The sequence below is a fragment of the Pieris napi genome, chromosome 22 (assembly GCF_905475465.1).
Source record: "Pieris napi chromosome 22, ilPieNapi1.2, whole genome shotgun sequence".
NCBI lineage: Eukaryota > Metazoa > Arthropoda > Insecta > Lepidoptera > Pieridae > Pieris > Pieris napi.
The window spans coordinates 10,338,898-10,359,445 of NC_062255.1; the positions used below are offsets into that span (position 1 = coordinate 10,338,898).

General features: G+C 32.9%; 1 protein-coding gene and 1 long non-coding RNA gene across 2 annotated transcripts in view; one reads left to right on the forward strand and one right to left on the reverse strand.

Moving 5' to 3' along the window:
• LOC125060728 overlaps positions 1 to 18,066 on the reverse strand; it is a 46,840-nt gene extending 28,774 nt beyond the window's left edge. The window contains exon 1 of the mRNA XM_047665755.1: positions 17,878 to 18,066. The gene's annotated coding sequence lies outside the window, so the exon portion shown is untranslated. The remainder of the gene's footprint in view (positions 1 to 17,877) is intronic.
• LOC125060730 lies at positions 9,629 to 12,095 on the forward strand. Its single transcript, XR_007118911.1, has 4 exons — positions 9,629 to 9,832; positions 10,037 to 10,155; positions 10,779 to 10,927; positions 11,556 to 12,095. It is a non-coding gene; the product is annotated as an uncharacterized LOC125060730 (long non-coding RNA).
• Positions 18,067 to 20,548: the final 2,482 nt, after the last annotated feature.

Below are 20,548 nucleotides of genomic sequence, written 5' to 3' on the forward strand. Positions count from 1 at the left end.
TCACGCTTAATTTGACTTTTTTCTAAACTTTATTATATTATTACAAATGATGGCCTGGGTGATCTGTGTGTTAGGCTCAGAAGGCTGTTCTAACTAAAGAGACATCAGTATAACAGGTGCAGAAGTGTGTCTGTCGGTGCCCTTTTGTGTGTTACGGGAACATATCTTTATAGATATAATTCGGATTTGAATGAATTTTTTCGTAAGCGTTTGGGTGGCGCCTTGGATCTATGAGATGCTAGGTTATTTATCTATACTACAACAACAACAGCCGGTATGAGCCTTAGATAGCTTAACCGTTATTTTATTTTACCAATGACCTGCCGTGTGAAGCCGGGAAAGATCTCTAGTTCTTTATTCAAAACTACCAATGCTTGTCTTATTATTGTCTATAGCATATTTAGGACTAAAAGCATGAATGATTCATCATTTTAACTTAAAACTAAATATACTCTGTCATTAATTAAGCACAGATTACAACGCCAATAAAAAGAAAATTATAGTATCCTATTTAAAGGGACCGTGACTCTATGAAATAACTTCATTTAAATGAGATGATTCTGCTTATAATAGACAAGTGACTTTCAAATCTGTCCATCATAATTTCCGTATAAGAAAAGAATAAATTAACAATTTTCAAATTTCATTGTTCACTTTTGGCACGCGTTTATTATTTAACTTGATATTATTGTTTAGGGTAATTACGTTGATTTAAGAAATCGGTTCTAAACTATTTTTAAATATCTTAAAAAAGGTAGCTGATTATTTCAAAATTTTATATAGGTACATAATATCTAATCTGAATCGCTTACATACATACATTTACATTGTTATAAACTAGACCACAGCTACACCATAATAGAAAAGTTGAAATAAAATAATAGCCACGCACGCACTGTACAATATACTTTCATTTACTTAAACTCAAAATAACTTTACTCGTATTATTCGTTAAATTGATTCTAAATTTACATTTACTACCAGTTCGCAAGTCAAAGGCGTAGAGCGGACAACAAGAACTGGCAAGAAACTCTCCGCCATTCATTTTTAATTACGCCAAGTTTGGAGTCGTACAAATTGTTTAAACTGGAGTAAATCAATCCCAAGGATTAGGATATTTAAATAATCGAAAAATTTATGAAAAGCTGTATTAATTAATTAACGTTTAACGAGAGTTTTGAATTTATTCAGTGTCAATTCTCTAATTCTTTAAAAACAATACTCTGTTTGCTTGTGACAATTGTTAAGTTACGAAAATTGCTTATCTTAAAAATCTATATTTGTTGACATATCTTTATGTGTTTTGTATTTGTATGCACATCACAGACACAGAGGTCGACGCCTCCATTCGGTACCATACGTTGTGGCCAATTTAATAAGAACATACAAACAAATGATTAAAACATACGTTTTAATATAGCGAACGCAGTGCAGTGGGTGGTGGTGACTCTGCTGCGACCAGTGCTCACTTATGGTTAAACCTGGGCCCAATAATGATTCCATGTTTGTGATGACGGTGTTTGGCGTATTTGCTACAATGAAGAACTTTATAACATCCTTGACGACGCCAACATCGTTCAATTCATAAAATGCAACAGGTCCAAGTGGTTGGGACATGTGCACCGAATGGCGGACGACAGAACTTCAAGGTCCTTACTGAACTTACAATCTGGTGAGAGAAAACCCGGTATACCGAGGTTGCCTCGGTGGGATGGAGTTTGCAAGGAACTCGAAACAATAGGGGTTCGAAGTTCGTCGCAAGAATTACTAAATAGATTGCGATGGCGAAATATACTTAAGGAAGCTAAGGCCCACAAGGGCCGGTATAGCCATTGATGAAGATTATGAGACCGTAGGGCTAATTGAAATATAATAAGTGGAATAATTATTTTCACACATAATAACCCTGAATGTATTTAATGGTGAGGTGAAAATAACGTTTATTTAAGACAATGGCAAGCGTTTCACACAAAACTATCGTTTAACGTTGATGCGCTAAATTTCTCACTGGTCTAATATTTAAACAGAAAGTTGTTGAAAAGAAAATTTACGTTCGACTTACATTATTACTTTCTAGATTTTTATCGATAGCGCGTGGCGATTTTTATGATGGCGATAAGATTAGTTTAGATTAGATTGGACGCATAGTCTAGAAAATCTAACCAAGGTTGTACGCAGTTTTTAAATAGTGCCACTATACTTACTTGTACCTAATGTTTTCATATTAATAAAACTTATAGATTTTCCAGATTCAGACAATTTCCAAGCAGGAATGTGAGCCTAGTCTCCTTATATAAGCGCCCACGAGTTACCAGGTTGTCAGGAAAGGTGAATAGGCTAATTGCTTGTTCTAGGCTTCGTTCGCCAGTCACATAAAATATACAAAGATATGTTGGCTTTATGCCTCGAGCGAGTGACCAGGATGTTAGGAGAGGTGAAGAGGTCAATCATTTGATTCAGTCGTATAGGGTTTACACTAGATTGCTAGATTCATATTTTTATCTAACGTTTAATTAATTTTAGACTTGATCTTTACAACCAATTTAAAAGTATTAAATATTCCATCACACAATAAATATTAATACGTATATTAAATTATTTATTGTACACAAGAAAAGTATAAACAAAGTTCCTAAAAATTAGGCTACATAGATTAAAAAATAGACAATTAAACAAATAGTAAACTACGCCTTGGAATTGTATTCATTTCACGAAGTTAGACCCCTCTTAAAGCAAGTACTTGTAAGGGAAACCTAACAAGCTGAATGCAGCGTAAATTGCACTATTGTTTGGGTAATTTTGTTTGTGTGTCCCGCCAAGTGACAATTGACAATGCATTTGAAAACTCAAGACAGTTATAGGTACAAAACAATTAAATCTCAATGTCAATGTATAAAACGTAAAAAAATCCCTTTATGTAATTAAATATATTTTACATTACGCCCACGTAAAACAAATCTCCATTAGTGAACTATGAATAAAACAAATGGCATGTCACATTAATTACTGAACTACTTTAATTAGAGCTAAGAGGCCATTAAATCGGAATAAACTCAGTACCAATTAATCAGAAAGTAGGTTCTTTGGGGTTCACCGCGGGCGGCCTTTTGCTCCCAGGCCTGGCAATTAATCTCCCTTTCTTCCTCGCCCGATTAATCAGTGAATGAGACCACAGTCTATGCAACGAATACAATTGAAAACGTCCTCTAGGGTAAGAATTTAAACCGAAAAATGAAAGGATACTTTCTATTTGATATCAATTTATGGTTTAAGTTTATTTAATTTGGTCAAACGCATCTCTAGTCAAATGAGCGTTGACACGCGATATAATTTTAGTAAGTAACGTTTTATCTACAAAGTAATGATAAAAATTATTAAGGAAATCAAAACGAATTTAAAAAGTTTGGTCCCTGTGGCAGTGTACCTTTAACGCTGGCAGCATTTCCTCGCTGTATTGCTATACTTACCTATTCGTTGTATAAGTATAGTTACGTTACGTTTACGTTTTATCTTGCTTCTTTCTTCCCAGAGATAAAACAGAAGACAAAAACATGATTAGGATTCACACACCATCTAGTTCAATGACGCGACAGCTAATTTTCGGCTACTTCATGAGAAGTATCTACGGTTATCATATGGTTCTTATTTCTCCTAGATTAATTTTGAAATGAATGTGTGAATAACGGTTAATGTTAAAAGTCCACAGACAGATCTCCACTTTTATAATTCGTTCATAAAAAGGCATTATGAACGCTCTGAAAATGGTTAGTTAATGAAATTTAGTTTCAAATTAATGATTGTGGTATACGTATACTGTAGTTCTTTCCTCACTGTTATTTCTACGTCCTTCACACTGTTTGCATCAATACCTTAGAAAAATAGATAAGATGTGTCCACAGACGATAATTTACTGAATAAAAATCATTTAAATGAGATGAGAAAACACTGATTTTGTTTTAGTCTAAGATATTTTACGATTATTTTTATTAACATAATAAATTTTCGTAGTTATTTGTTTAATATCTCACGAGGGTATCACTTTATGCGCTTTAATAATTTACCTACTGGATACTTGTTCGAAATACATATTTCGATTTCCATACATTTTCATGAGAAATCGTAATATTTTAATTCACTTTCTTATATTTTTTGCCAATATATTTATTAGTTACGCCCGCGATCGTATAATTTCTTAGTGTTTGTGCGTATTTTGAAACTCAAAGTAAAGTATTTGTATATATAATATATTATAATATATGTATCAGTCTAACCACTTATTGTTCCCATACTAATTTTCTTCATATCCTTATTTAATAAACTAACTAACTAAATGAACAATGGTCACCGAACCGTTCTTTGTGGTACATGGTGTTAATTTTTTGATTTTAGGTTGTAATAGGTTATAAATATTTCAGAGATTTATGTTGTTTCTTCACTTTCTCACTTTGAATAAACAAAATACATCCATAATTAAATATTTAATTTTTATTACTCTGGTGTAATTTTAAAAATAATCTTGACAAACATCAACAACAATCTTTAATTATATAAGGGGCTTATGTTTAACGAATAATTCTGTAAATAAATACCGATGTAGCACGAAGAGATGTATTTAATTTATTTCAATTTTCAGAATCATTTTGTTATATTATATCTTAAACTCTATGGTAATAAAAAACAAATGGGTTTAATAAAAACTTAACCTATTAAGTTAATACTAAGTAGTTTATTAATAGCATTGTTTTACGCGCGATATTGAGGCATAAGCAAATTTGTTCTATAAATACAATAAAACAAATACAAATTGTTTAAAAATAAACATATAACACACATACCTATGTTATTTTAAAATTGCAAACGTGTATTTTGAGTGGCAATTCATCGTCACTAAATAATTGAGTAACTTGACCTCCTTGGCTACTGACGATCGCAATGCCTCTTAGGTAATGGCTATTTAGGAACATAATGACAATTATTTGTGTTTGAATAATAAAAGTCAACAAACATTTGTAACGTCAAATTACCAATTCTAATGCCTTTTAAAAAAATATGGGAAATGAATAATGTAAAGTCTAGAAGCCTTTTTTATTATTAAAAAAAAAAGTGGCGGAGAGTTTATTACCAGTTCTTCTCTTCCGTTCTACGCCCTTGATTTGAGAACTGGCAGTAAATGTAAAATTAGAATCATTTAAAATTTAATATGTATTTCTTTATTGACGTTCATAAGTCACATGGGTACTTTAGTAAACGGTACTAATAAATAATATTTAGATTTTGTCTCTCTGTCGAATTATCATTACGCTGTAAAATAACGAAATAGATTGCTTAGTAAAAAGATTATGACGAATAAGGGGTATGAGTTCAAGGCACTCTTTAATTCTACTGTGCAAGGTTGTTTCAACATTCTTTGTAACTCGCAAACTATAATTCAGCCTCCAACTTACTGATGACTTTGAGATTTTAACTGTGAGTGGGAAGGTGTAAGTGACACTTGACACATGTTATGTATATACAAATAGAAATGACAGTCACTGTAGAGAAATTCGCTTAGCTACAGTTTTCACATAAATCAATCACAATGTTTACTATCAGTAGTAATAACATCAATAGCAGAAGAAATGGTCTGGTCATGTAACACGATATCTAGATGTACAATTAAGACAAAACAATAGAAGCGACCACCTGGGAAAAGAACTGTGGGGAGGCCAAAAAGAAGGTGGACTGATTATACTAATTATACTAATAGAAATAGCAGGCAGAGACCTGCAGACTTTTGGCAAAGATAGAGACTGGAAAGGGTTGGAGAAGGCCTTCACCCATGAGGGTTGACTTAAGGATATGGGAATAAAAAAGGCTTAATTATTATTAATTTCAATAGAGTCTATTTGGTATTGTTTGACTATTCACTGTGATGGGTCTAGTCTTTTTTTTATAGAACAGGGGGCAAATGGGCAGGAGGCTCATCTGATGTTAAGTGATACCGCCGCCCATGGACACTCTCAATGCCAGAGGGCTCGCGAGTGCGTTGCCGGCCTTTTAAGAATTGGTACGCTTTTCTAGTCTAGCGTTACGTTCGTACTTTCCCAGCCCCTAGGTACTTGTTTTAATAGAGACCCGCGTCTATGATTAAACTAATGTTGTTGACTAATCATTCCTTTTGTTCTAGAACGGGGGGTAGATTCCTACCCTCATCTTGGACATTGTACTGTAAACATAGATCACGTGAAGACATAATGTGTAAAATTTACACAATATGTCCACTGGAAAAGTATTTTCATAATTTTTATTTATACAAATTTTTTATCTTATCAACGAAGTTTTTATATAGCTTTTACGTGTGCCAAAACCAGCGAAGCAGTAATTTCCCACGCTTTAAAAGTGCGTGGCACGGAAAAGATGTATGTTCTACTTTAGATAACAAACACCGTATTTTGTAAACTCGATTGCAACACGATATCACACATTTGCTGCAAAGATGTGAATTCAATAATGGTTTGTACATGTTACATAGTTTTCCTTTTGATTAATGGTACGTCTTGTGCATAATTGTTGATGAAGAAGATGTATTCAATGTTCTATATATTATTATTGTTTACAGTGTATAGTGTTAAAGGAGTGAAATGGGAAAACATAAGGTGTTCCGCTGACACTATCCAAGAGGTTCCAGAAGGTAATTCGCCTGATGTTGGTCGATTTCCATGGCTTGGTATTGTGCAACATAATTTTTGTAAGTTTATAGAAATGTGTTTCAAAATTTAAGAAATTATTAAAACCTGCACGGCGCACAGCCGGTGTTTCGTCAGTGCCCCGTTGATACCCTCCAAAAAAAAGGGACTAATTATCTGTAATATATTTATGAAAGACTTTAAATTTTATATAATAATATCTATCAAAGATAACGAATGAAATCTTTTTCGGTATATTTAAATGTATTTATCCTAAATTTATCAAATTTCATTGATAGACCACGATTTGAAAGCATATAATATACCTGCAGCATAAAAAACATGTCTGATGTAAACCTCTGAACTCCTCTTTCTTGTTTCCAAGAGAATAAAGTCGCGGCCCATAGCTAGTTTACTACATTACATTATAGATATGTCGATTTAGCTAGAAAAAATTAAATAACTCTCTACATAGTAGCTTATCATTTTAAAAATCAAACACACCACTACACGCAATACTCGTCGAGCGTCGGCGAGTTTGCTTATCTTGCCGAAGCCGCGTACAAATTATTTGAATTATTTGCAATTATTTAATCGATAAATCAAAATCTAAAATTCTTAATATGAGCGCGTTTACCCAATTCAAAAGGGCATTAAAGATACAAATCAGAATGAGCCCAGTAGACTAAAATTGGGACGGCTGATGGCGACGTGTATCTCGTTCGTATAAACATATTAAGTTTCACATGTAAATAAAATACATTTTTTTTGTAATGAGAAATAAATTTCTTTGAACATAAATATATATGAATATGATTACATATTTACATCGCAAGCTATATTATGTTTTAGATATCGGAGGAGCAAATAGATTTGCAATTACGAGTGGGATTCTTATCCACCCAATATATGCGATAGCCCCAGCTGAGGATATTGCTAGAATACAGCCTGGATCTTTGACGTGAGAATTTAGTGAAAAATCTAATTTATATTTTCTGTCAAAGTCAATTACATATTATGTATAAATATACAATCTTTATTAATAATCCAGTGGCGCTACAACCTTATATGTTACTTTGATTATTTTTTAATTCATAGACAAGTAGGTTATCAGTCTGTCTGTTCTCTCTGGTCGGGTATCTGGTCACACGTCATTGATTTTTGAATTTGAAACATGCCTATTTCCACACGATGTTCAGCTTTACCGTACGAGGGAGTGTTGACAAAAACAGCAGGGAATCGAACCTACGATCTCAGGGATGAGAGTCGCACGCCTAAGTCAACGCAGCTTTATATATTAATATAAAACATAAAGTAAACTAGCCCATGCTTCAATAGTAATACTTATTTAAGTAGTCAGAAAACGTTTACTAATGGCGAATCATGAGTGTTATTTAAATACCAATGCATCCTTTAGTAACAACACACAATTCATAGTATGGCAAAGTGCCACAAACAAATACGTGATGCCGGTGACAGAATACTTTTTACATTCTGAATTTGAAAAAATAACCTACGCTACCATCGCGATGCTGCAGCTGAACACCCGAGGAAAGACTGGTCTTGGCGAAGTATCAGGTAAAATATTTGCAGAAAGTTTACAAATGATGAAAGAGTAGAAAAGTTCTCGGTCTTTCGGAAAAAATCTTATACTTTATTATTTCCAACATCTTTTTTTGTGTGCCGAGACGAGTTGTAAACCAATTTTCCTTATACATAAAGTATCCTCCAAGCCAGCGAATTTAAGGATATAATTTTCATTTAGGTTTAATAAAGTTGTTATTTTTATCTTTTGAGATATCTCTCTACGATACGAGTACGATATATCGATATCGATACGTACTATATGATACGTAGGTACTCTTTGCTTTTATATTTTTTTTTATTTACTATAATTTAGTTAAAATTTTAGCACCAGTGCTACCAATATGTATGCCGATAAAAGGCGGTGGAGTGTTTGAAGATTTCTACACAGTTAAAATGACTGATGGTAAGAAGACATAGTCATGTATCCTAAAGGTATTCAAGATTATAGAGATTTGATTATTTGCAGAAAAGGCTGAATTATCGAAGCAAGTTATCAAAATGAAGTATGTTGAGAATCAAGACTGTGAAGAATTTTATTATAGAGCTAAGGTATATTTATGTTTTTACAATATTTTTTTTCTAAATAAATATTAGACAACAACTTTTTTTATGATGGCTTTTGTTAGGTTAAGATCTATATAATATTATGGTTAAAATTACTGCATATAAAGTACTAATGGAAATTAAACGTAACCTGTAAACTCGTACATAAAACTTTTTTTAACGTTATTTACTACATTTATTTATTTTGTATGTAATACGAAAAAATAAATGTTTTTATTTTCTAGTTAAACCACAAAAATATGGCCCCAGTGTCAGCAATATGTGCAGTGTCAGAGACACTGGGCCAGTCGTGTATATGGGACGCCGGAAGCGCCCTTATCACTCGTCAGTCTTGGGGTTATTGGAAACTGGTACTCATATTGATTAAAATATCGTATTCACATTAAATTAATCTGTATGACGTCACTGCCTCTGCGACTGCTTTTCTGCTGCTTTCTAAGGAAGCTTTACCATTGTAAGGAAACCGGTATCGGTTGTGTTATTGTGCTAACTGCACTATAGAAATAATATTATTTTCTGTACCATGGGATTGAGTGTTATTGGCTTAATCGCTAGTCAGAACGGAATATTTTTTTTATTTCATACTAATACCAACCTACAGCTAACTTAAATTATATATAATAAAAAGGCTATAATACAATCAAACAATTACGAAACTTATGAAAGAAAAATTCAATAGATAAAATACATGTGACTAAATATCATTCGGGTGTGTTGTGTATATACAATATATTTCCGAAATATTATCAAATTTGTTTGTTGAATTCTGCCACATTGGTTGACGCTTCAAATTGTGTCCTAGCTAAAGTAGAGACTGCAATTGATGTAATTTTTTTAGTTAGGTTTTGGTACTCGCGGTCCGGGATGCGCCGCTCCAGCCCGATACCTCAACATACACCAATACCTGGGATGGATTGACGAGGTGATCAGCCAGCGACCTTTACGAGAGAGGTTTGATGATGAAGAGGGTCTGATCTTCAGACGCGTCAGCCCAGTCAAGCTTGTTATGTACAAAGGTACAATGCCAAATTGAAATGTCGTTCAATAAATTATTTGAATAGTAGAAAAACTTGCTACATTTTGCTAATTCTTTTCACCTTTCAAATATACTTTGTACCAGTTCATATGCCACACGTAATGCTTAAAAGTTATTTTAAAACCCATAAAGATTATATTCCTAATTTTCTAAATAATTTCATTTATTTCGTGGTTGTTATTAGGCAATCTTCGACACCCAAAGTCGCATGGTCAATGTGATCGCAAGGATCGTGGCAACGTGCTGTACAAAGACAGTTCTGAAGTCCTCGTCAATAAGAACTTTGCACAAGGCTTCTTCTTTGTAAGGAACTTTATCTCATTTTATCCTGGCCTTATCACGAGCTTTAGAAAATATCTTACTTAATAAGATAACAGCTAGAACTTTCGGTTTCTATAGAATTTGTTAAGTACCAGATATTCGATATAAAAGTATGATAATTATTTTATAACTACGTACTTGATTAAGCTTTTTTCATGCTAATATTATAAGAGATATGCTCTTCTAGATACTAACTACTGTATACAATTAAAGCTCTCTAAAATCTAGTGATTTTGTTGTAAACATTCTTGTATCATAAAAAATTAATTTATTAAAAACATTATTTTCCCACTATCAACTTATTACATATGCAAGTAAATTAATAATGTTTTCCCGATTACATCTCTGCGTTGACTACTTTTCCGAATTCTAATCGAAACAAGTATTAATAAGGTAAATGGAATTGAATACAAACTGCATTAATCTTGTCAGATAATTTTTTTTGGATAATTTATAAGATCCACAAAATTGTTAAAAAAAGCTTTTATTTAGTACATATATACTATTATGATTTCGTTGATGCCTAGAAAAGGTAAATAAACATTAGAAAATTGAAGAACTGAAAAATGTCTTTTGGTTATTTTAATCTGTATTTACTTTAATAGCTGTCACTGGCCCAAGCGGCGTCGGTGCGATGCGCAACAATTTACCTGGACGTCAGCTCACGCACCAACGCAGCCGTCTGGCTGGAGCACTATTGTCATAAGGAGCTCATGGGACACAGACAAGGATATAAATTCCGACATATCAACCCGTAACAATTATTCCTCATACTTTTATAATATAGTGTGTGTCGAATCACTGGCACTGCACGCCTGTTGAATATTGATATGTTTATTGTTTATATTAAGGAATCCCGTAACTTTTTTTTAAAACACACGGGCGCGAGGCTCATCTGATATTAAGTAATACCGCCGCCCATGGACAGTCTTTATGCCTCGCGAGTCCTCTTCTCTTAAGGACCCTAAGTCGAATTGGTTCCGAAATACTTTAGTGGGCAGCTGTTTCCACATAGTGGTGGTCGCGCGACAAAAACTGTTCAGCTGTGGTACAACGGACGACGAGGTGATACGGGAAACGTTTTTGGATTTTTACGAACAAATAATATAACATTGGCATTTTCCACAAAACACGAACCTGCTTCATATAATACGTAAATGACCCTATAGTATATGAGAACAAAGCATATTAAAGTCTTGGTTTGGCATAGTTAAAATCGAGCTATCCTCGTGTTTTGAAATATCGGCGCTTTGAACTAAAGGATATAAGAGTATAATATGATTAGCTGTACTGTCTGTCTGTCCGCCACGCGCGGATGTTTTCCTCGCTTCCGGCAGATGGCGCGGTAAAAAATATTTTAACATTTACTTTTTATATTTCAGAGATGAGTGTTTCGTCTACTTTACCAGCGTGGCATTCATCGAGTTTCGATTCTATTTCTCATTTAAAGCGGTCCTGGAGGTGACGTTGTATGGATCTGAGGAGGAAATGAAAATTGCCGAAGGTTTTTGGGCAGCCACAGAGTCAACTTACGCATGGTGGCCCACATATACCGATATCCGCTCTGGTGGGTTCGTCCCCAGAAGTAGTTGGTATTGGTATATGTAATAAGTAGAATGTCAATTGATAATTAGAGTATGTTATTACGTATACAATTGTGCACAGAGTCCATCATTAATTACATCTAATGAACAGTGGGACACCTATGTAGTTTAATTTATTTTTTCCAATCCATCAAATTTTATCCAATTTATTAACGACTGATTTAAGAAAGCACTGGACAGTACAATACGTGTTTAGCTTCAAATTGGTGACTTCTAAATTACAACTACGGTACGGGTTTAAAAATGATGATGACATTGAGAATTATATGAAATATTTATTAATAATAATAATGGTATTAAATTAATTGTATAACTTCACGCTTTTTTTATTTTTTTTCACGGCTCCTCTAAATGGAAGTACCTATTGGTCATAACTCCTGTGATCAAATTTGAGAGATAGAAAAATTCCCTGGACACAATGGCAAGGAAGTAGAGTATTATTAATAATAAAAAAAAACCTCTTGTGATCTTTAGAATAGGCCAATATTTTCAATTTTGTGATTCTATTATTATGACATTGTGATTATTAATAAGATATTTGCGTTCTTATTTTTATATGGCTGATTGTGTGTTGGTTATTTACAATTAATCAATCTTAATGTACCAATTTCTTCCCATATTATTATTATATGATGTTACAGTGCTTTGTTGATAATATAGGACAAAACATGTTACTCCAAAACATTATTGTTTTTATTGGTTGCTTAGTAATATTGTACTAGACCAGAGCAGTGAAAAGTACTACATTCAAAACGGTGTTATGATGTATCTGAACTTGTGAAACAATCAACAAGCTGCAATAAATGTTGCGGTCTACCGCAGTCGTAGCCGACTACTGGTTTTATGAGAAATTGTTTAAATCATCTTTATAACACCCGCTTTTCTTGTGGTTTGATATTTTTTAAATTCTTTATTCCTGACTAATGAAATATAAAGTAAAAAATAGTTTAAAAGAACCGTTATTATTTTTCTTAGATGACCAAGCCGGTTTTCCCATTTTCATTTCTCAGTCGTATTCTTCATTGCTTAAGGTCATGTCTGGTAGATAGTACCTACCGGTGACCCCTAGCTGCTGCTTTCCTCGCTCAACGAATAAGTATCGCAATACAGCGAGAAAATTCTGCCAGCATTAAAGGTACACTGCCACAGGGGCCAAACTTTTTAAATTTGTTAAATTATCAATTTTTAATTATTAATACTACGGTTAAAAATATTGTAGTACTGCCCTGCGATTCTGTAACTCACTTCACGAACTCACACAGCGGTTTTCGCATCGGCGGTCGCTCTCAAATCAGTCAATCATAAACAATAAACTACAAGCTCCCACCTTTTCAGAATGCCAAATCATAAAATGACTGCTTCACGACAGATTTGAGAGCGACCGCCGATGCGAAAACCGCTGTGTGAGTTCGTGAAGTGAGTTACAGAATCGCAGGGCTGTACTGTGAGTTGGAAGTAAATTGCAATAAATAAGGTACGGAAGTGGAGTTCCAAATTTTACAGACCTATGTCTCTTCTATAAGCACATATTGCACCTGCACCAATGATCTTTTGCGCATTTGACATTGGCCCGAACGGTGAACGAAAACATCGAGGAGAAACCGGCTTGCCTTAGACCCTTAAAGACGACGGCATGTGTCAGGCACAAGCAGCCTACTTGCCTATTAGATTGACAAATGATCATGAAACAGATACAAAAATCTGAGGGCCAGACCTAAAATGGTTGTATTGGTATTGGTTACATTATAAGTATCATCAAGATCTACCATAGCTGTTAACAGAAAAAATAATATTTTTAATTTTTTATAAATGCCAGTTTAATAACTGGTAACATCTCTTTATAAAGTACTTGATCTAAATTCTTTTTACTAATTAATTCAGTCGTTTACCGAAAGATTTATTGTATCACGTACAACTTTCCAAATTCCTACAACCGATTCTAGCACTTATAGTTCACTGATAAGAGCTATATCAGTTTGATTGTTATTGATTGTACGCCAAGGCATCTATAGGTTGGAAATCGACGGACAGATAAAAAGTTGTTAAGGTGAAAGACCGCGACTTTAGGGTTATCACTTATGAGTGATTAAGTTACGTGTGATGTAGGTTTTGAGTTCACAATTAATAATAATTTGCCAGTTTTTGTCTATTGAAATCTCAATTCCGCAAAATAACCACTGAGCGTTTAAAAATGAAATACAAAGTCATTATGGAATTCTTATTTTGACTGAAATATTATTGCAAATAGGTTTTTCATTTGTAGAATTATTGTTTTGATTACAATTTTTAAGACAAATCTTTAACAATACTTTTGACAAACAAAATAAGGGCTTTGGTTTACGGTATATGTTACGAGTTCTGTACAAATTGTAAAGGTAGCATTATATTATATTGTAAAGTAATTAATTCGTGATACATTTTTTATTTATTTCATTTAAATTTTGCTCTCAAACATGACATGTTAAAAATAGGACAATCAGATACTTGAAATATGTTGTAGAAAGGATATACACATGTGAAAATAAAATGAGAACTTAGGAAGGATTCATGAAATTCAGAAATGTCAATGGCTTTTGTTCAAGTTTGAATAGGTATCAACTATTTTATTTATTTCTGTAATAAATACATAAATAAAAGTTGATACCTGGAGACACGTTTTAAAAGCGAACATCTATTGGATATCGAGGCCACGTTATTAACCTAGTGACAGCCCTAAAAGCTCTGAGATTAATTGCGACCCATTTTATGTCTGTTTTGCAAGAAAGCTTTGTCGAGATTTGTTTTCTCCTTGACCTTTGAAAGTTTGACCAGTAAAACCTTTGAAACGTATTAATTTAATAGTTAATAATTAATCATTCAAACTGGATTAATGCGTGAAATTATATTCGCAAATACTAATTGACAAAAACTATTAATATTTACTTATTAGAGCAGTGTTGGCCTAGTGACTTCAGCCTGCGACTCTCATCCCTGAAGTCGTAGGTTTGACCCCGGCCAGTGCACAAATAGACTTTCTTTCTATGTCCGCATTTAACATTCGCTTGAACGGTGAAGGAAAACATAGTGAGGATACCGGCTTGCCTTAGACCCAAAAAGTCGACGGCGTGTAATCATGAAATAGATACAGAAATCTGTGACACAGATAGAAAAGGTTGTAGCGCCACTGATTTATTTTATTTTTTATTAACTTTTACTTTTATTATTATATAATTCTGATTGAAATTAGTGATCATGCAAGTGTAATATTAAATACTATATATTGCAATTCTGTAAACTACTCATAAAGCTATTTCTGTTTTTACCAAAACTTGAACTTTAGACACCTCTATACTATAGATAGTATTAACCAAGAGTAGTTATACCTTTTTATAAATAAAAAGTTGACTGTAAAGTTACAGCTGCCTATAATTTTGCTTCACTATATTAAAAATGAAAATATGTACCAGCTTCTGGAACTCGCGCACGCAATTTAAAATTACTTCAAACAATGTTTTAATTACAAAGAACCTTTCATACATTCATGGAAGTATAGTAAATAAATATTTGGATTTTTGAAAATGTATGTCAATCTTTCTCTGAGGGCTCGCGAGTGCGTTGCCGTTCTTTTATGGAACTCAATATTATTATTTGATTTCATTCATTTCATATGAAATTAAAGTGGCGTTACAACCACTAGGTTTTGGTCTCATACTTCAGCAACTGTTTCGTGTATTTTTTCTTGTAGGCAAGTAGTTGCCGCCTGTGTCTGACGCGCGGCCATTGTATGGGTCTAAGGCATGCCGATTTCCTAAACATGTTTTTCTACACCGCCTGTTTGCAAAAGGTTATTCAGCATATAGTAAAGTCTTGTATCATAGGCACAACCTCAGGGTTGAGAGCTGCATGGTCAACTCATTAGGCCATCACTACTCCATATATATATATATATATATATATATATATATATATATATATAAGAATAATAAAAACATTCCTATGCTATCCAAACAGAGATAAAGCCATCATTTCATACTTTATACCTGGTAAGTATAATATTACAATATGTTCAAGCTATATTTTAAGCGGCTAACGCGTTTTATGTGCCACGGGACGTTTTCATTGCTTCATACAAAGGTTTCATTCGGAGTTTACGATTAAATTAAAGACTGGGTTGACGTATATATTAAAGCCCGCTGCGGACTCGTAAATATTTAACGTAGAAAAATTATTGGATTGTAAAAATTTGATAAAGTTAAATAACGTTTGAATTAAAAACTACCTATTTGACATATAGGACTGTATGTTATGTTATTGGACACTTTCTTATGTTAAATATCTTATAAGTAAATTAGGTTAGACTTAAATTACTTATTAGTCTTAAGATAGGCTAGATCGTAATGTTCCATGATGTCTCAGTGAAGACAAATGTATAAAAAAATTATTGATAAGTTGAAAACTCTAAACATGTGACTAATTTATAGACATTTATAAAACGTTATCAAACACGAATCTGATTAAAACACCTGCTAATTATTTTTGCTCTATGCAATAGTAGAGTGCATAGAATTAAAGTATCACTGCGCTACTAAAAATGTATTCTATATTCCAGTACAATAAAAATGTTTATCCCACTGGAAATCAGATATGTTGAATATATAATTTTATATCGTAAGTTATACGCTTCACTAGTGCACATAACATTAATATTCATTCACATCGATTCTCACGCATAGTATTAATTCGAAGACTCAATAAAACCTATATGAAATCGCTTACAATTGACAGTTATCGCGTAAATTCTGCGAAGGTAAGGGAAGGCGCGTTGATGTCTTTTATATAAGCACATCTCCGCTCGATACTAAAGACACCTTGTAGTAGCTATATCTATAGAAAGACTATAAATAAGATTATAGTATAATACGTTTGTATAAGATAAGGAAAAAGCAAATAGGCATCTTTTAGGGTGACCTTCGTTTGGACCTTCGTTTGGACAGGTGCAAATAATGAAAAAATAATTTCAAATTCATTCGCAACACTTGTGAGATAGATTTATAGTAGAGAGAATATACATAAAATGTTTGGCAATAGAATATTTTTGTAATGATTTCGGTCAAGGTGTTTTAAATTAACAAATTGTTTAATTATAATTTCTGAACACCTGTACCTATTTATACATAAAAATCGGATTTATAGTTTGTGTTGTTTTACAGGTAGACATTAACATTGTTAAAATGGTTTAAAATCAGCAGTGTTTTCCAAATTCCGTCTGCAAAAACCAACCTAGGAGTTCAGGCACCTCTCTTTTGAATTTTTCGCGATTATAACGGATTAACAGTACTTATTTGGAGCTGTATATATTCGGTAGTGGGCTCATCCATTTGAAAGAAAGCATTGTTAAGTGACTATATCATGCCTAATCCGCTGTTTTGCTGGTCATTTTTTTTAACTTAACAATAATCAAAACACAACTTGTGTTTTTATTGTTTTCTATGTACATTTTTTTTATATAAAAGCTTGTAACATATACCGTATATAGTATTATGTATGATGTGGTAAACTTTAATAAATAAATATATAGAAAGATAGGTAGATTACCTATTATATTTATTATATAATTCCTTCTATATTTGCATCTCACCCGCAATAAACTACGCCTTATCATTAAAAGTTCTTTGTTATAAAGGCTACATTTCTCAGACTTAATGATTAATGATGATTTTTATCATTCGCCGCCTTAACGATTTAATGATTCGCGGCGCTTAAAACATGTTATATATTTTTAGGTCGATTTATGAAGGTTGTTAATTGTGTTTTGCTATTAACTTTACTTTACTACTTTACTATGTTACTTCCAAACAAGTCCTAATAAATCAATTAAGTAAAGATTGATCCGTTGTTTTTAATTGGTTTATTTCTTGATCAACAGTGTTTTAGTTATTACGTAGAATGTCTTATTGTATGTGTTGTCTTTATCTATTACGTATACTTATTATTCTATCAAATATGTTAAATAAACCTTAAAGTATTTTTGCATCAAACACGCATTCCTCGAACAAAACATTTGGAATGTAAGTATAAAAACTTATCCTTCACTATTAACATATAATTATAACCGTCTCACCTCCAATTCATCCAATAAGAATAACTCAGTCATACGCAACGGACACAAAAATTCACTAAAATAACACTGCCACTATTTATCACTAACACTTCACTTCACACTTTATTGCACTTTTAGTTTTGAATTTGTACAACAGTAATTTGTACAGCCTTCGTCTATGAAACGGTTTCGCGTACTGACGCGAGCGTCGCCACTAGGCGGCTCCCACTATATTACGTCTCACTCGTTCACATGTGATCTGAAAAAGAAAGAAAACGAAAGCTCTTTTTTGGCTTCGAAAAGTTGCTGTATGCAGTTGTATGAATTACGGCAGCTGCCGTTTTCATGTTTGTTCTCTTAAGTTCTTTAATCGACCTCAAAAAAGTTTTTGTTTGCTATGTTAGAGGAACTTCCTGCCTCTTGAGGAAGAGAGAAATACTTTTCATCTTTTCAAGAAAGCTTTGTTATTTATAATTTAACTTATGAGTTGCTGTTTACGAATCAAACAATTCAGTAATTAAGGCGTATTTATTAAAACGCAAAGAAATGTATTACATAATAATTACGCACAGTTGTAAGGTATAAAAATTCATATTGAATTCTACGTATTTCTGGTTTATAAGATAACAGATGCATTTTATTTGTAAATTAGTTGTTTTATTGATAACGCTTTAAAAGCAGTGAATTGTCTTCTGTGTCTGACACACTTCAATTAAGGGTCAATCCATGTTGACTACAAATAGATAAGTTCAATATTTAATAAAACTTTTCTTATTTAAAACTTGGTCACCGTGACCACGCACGCTGTAAAGCACGCGAAACGTCGGTTAAATTAAAAATTATGTAAAATAATTGTAAATACATAACTTCAATCCGGTTAAAAATTGTTTTATTAAATGTGTAAAAGTTATGTCAATAAAAGACAATACTAAGTTCAATATTATCTCTAAGTTACATGAATAAAGTATATAATGAAAACAATAACTAACCTCTAAATATAAAAACTAAAATATATTTATTTCTGATATTCACTAGTTGTAAAGGTGTTGATACCATACATATGTATGTATATTTAAATTAAATTACTTTATTTGATAACAATCTCATTCAATTATCATACTAATTCTCGATTAATATCAAGTTTCATAAAGAAATAAAAATATTTTTTCATAAACCAGTCTTCTCACAACGTAATACTAAAATATTCTGACACGTGTTAGTTTTTGACTTGAAGGGTTCACTGAATTAATAAAAAACAAAGACGGCAAATCAAAAGCATTTGCTTATTATTATTCAAGAGTCGCTATAAGTCTGACCCCCGGCGCGCCTTGACTCGTCAATACGTGACCGAGTGCTTGTAAGGGGCTCAAAGAGCTTTAAAGGATGTATAAAGAGCTCTCGATTTATTGATGTTTTTTGCCGCAAACGTGACTTCAGATCCATTTTGTCCGCACTTGTTGCCACGAATTTATGACTTTAATGCGAATCTATTAATATAAAATAAATAAAACATCAATTTTACGATTACATGCTTTTAGCTCTGATAAAATTCTACTGGCTTCGCGTTTTCAATCTCGTTTTGCGACTCAATTATATTTGCACTTTGAATTCATTGTACACAACTTTAATTATTTTAGTAAATTTATGGTTTTACTGTACCTACTCGGGTATAAATATAATAAATAAAAATACAGAATGAAACATTCAGATCAACATATTTGTGTAATTAAAGAGGAGGTACGTAGAAACAAGAGCAATAACATGTATTTTAAACGATTTCTCGGTGAGTGCGTACTTTGATATTAAGTCATTTGGTTTAATCGTGTACTTAAATAAAAACACGGCTGATTGCCGCTCTTGTTAAACTTGAAATAAAACGTAAATGTGTTTAATGATACTTTGAATTTAATGTGGGGTGGAAGAGACACAAATAGACGTAAAGAGTGGTTGGCTTTGACGCCGAATGAATGTCACTCGGCGTAACCATGGAAACGTAGGTCGATAACTTATTAAGATATTTGTATATCGCTATGTATTTGGGTAAAAGACACACTTTTTTACTTATGAAACAATTATTATTATTAAAAAGTATGTTTAAGTTAGTTATTTTTATAACCATCTCTTTTCTTAATTCTTTTTTAAAAAAATCAGCGGACCATGTTCGGTCTGAGCCTCAGATTTCTGTATCTGTTACATCATCGTTTGTTAATCTGATAGGCAAGTATGTGATCAGCCTCCAGTGCCTGTACGCCTTAATTTTTTTCAGAATGTATTTATTATGGAATTTTTTATGTAACGGGGCAAATGGGCCGGAGGCTCACACGATCATAAGTGAGAGTACCCACGGACACTCACATAGCCAGAAGGCTCGTAAGTGCGTTGCCGGCCTTTAAAGAACTGGTAGTGGCAAAAACTGCCTTATGAAAGGCAGTTTGGAACGCCGGTGTCGAGGTGATACGGATGGTAATTGTGTTATGCCTTGACGTCCAATGATGAAACTCAGTTGCAGGCATTAAAAATTATTACCGCAATTATATATAGCAAAGTTTCCATTCGTTTCTTATAACTACTGTGACTATTATAATGCCAACATTCATTTAACATTTGCCTAGTTTCGTAGTAACTTACTACGTTAAGGCCGATTTACATTATCTTAGTGCTTTAGGATAGTACTTTAGTTGAAACATGTAAA